Raw genomic sequence first — 512 nt, 5'->3', positions numbered from 1 at the left:
TTTTTTTTTTTGTTTCTCATACAAAATGTTGCACATTTCTTTGTGAAATTTGCCGCAACATTACATCCCTACTAATCATTAAGCATACTAGTATCTTTATTTTTTTTTTAAGCTACTAGTATCTATTCCATTAGGTACTAATACATATTCATTAGCTTCTAGTGCTTATTCTTTAAACACTGATACATTTTTAAAAGATACTAGTGTTTTTTTTCATTAGATATTAGTACTTACTCAATAGACTCTAGTACTTACTCGATAAATATTAATACACATTTATTAGATACTAGTACCTATTCCAAATGCTACCAGTAAGATTTTTTTGGGGTCACTTTATTTTAAGGTCTAGTTCTCACTATTTCCTAACTGTGACTTTTGCTTCAGTAAACTCCTAGTTTGCTGCTTCTTAATGGTTAGTATGGTAGTTAAGTTTAGGGACTGGGTGGATTAAGGGATCTAAACTATGATCATACAGAATAAGGCATTAATATGTGCTTTATAAGTACTAATAA

The 512-nt window shown here is 29.1% G+C and overlaps 1 protein-coding gene across 3 annotated transcripts in view; it reads left to right on the top strand.

Moving 5' to 3' along the window:
- LOC107581874 (cyclin-I-like) overlaps positions 1-512 on the top strand; it is a 7,797-nt gene that overhangs the window by 4,145 nt on the left and 3,140 nt on the right. The window lies entirely within an intron of this gene.

The sequence above is a fragment of the Sinocyclocheilus grahami genome, unplaced genomic scaffold (genome assembly GCF_001515645.1).
Source record: "Sinocyclocheilus grahami isolate Dianchi unplaced genomic scaffold, SAMN03320097.WGS_v1.1 scaffold39.1, whole genome shotgun sequence".
Lineage (NCBI taxonomy): Eukaryota > Metazoa > Chordata > Actinopteri > Cypriniformes > Cyprinidae > Sinocyclocheilus > Sinocyclocheilus grahami.
The sequence above is the reverse complement of the archived record's forward strand: the minus strand, read 5'-3'. Positions and strand labels throughout refer to the sequence as shown.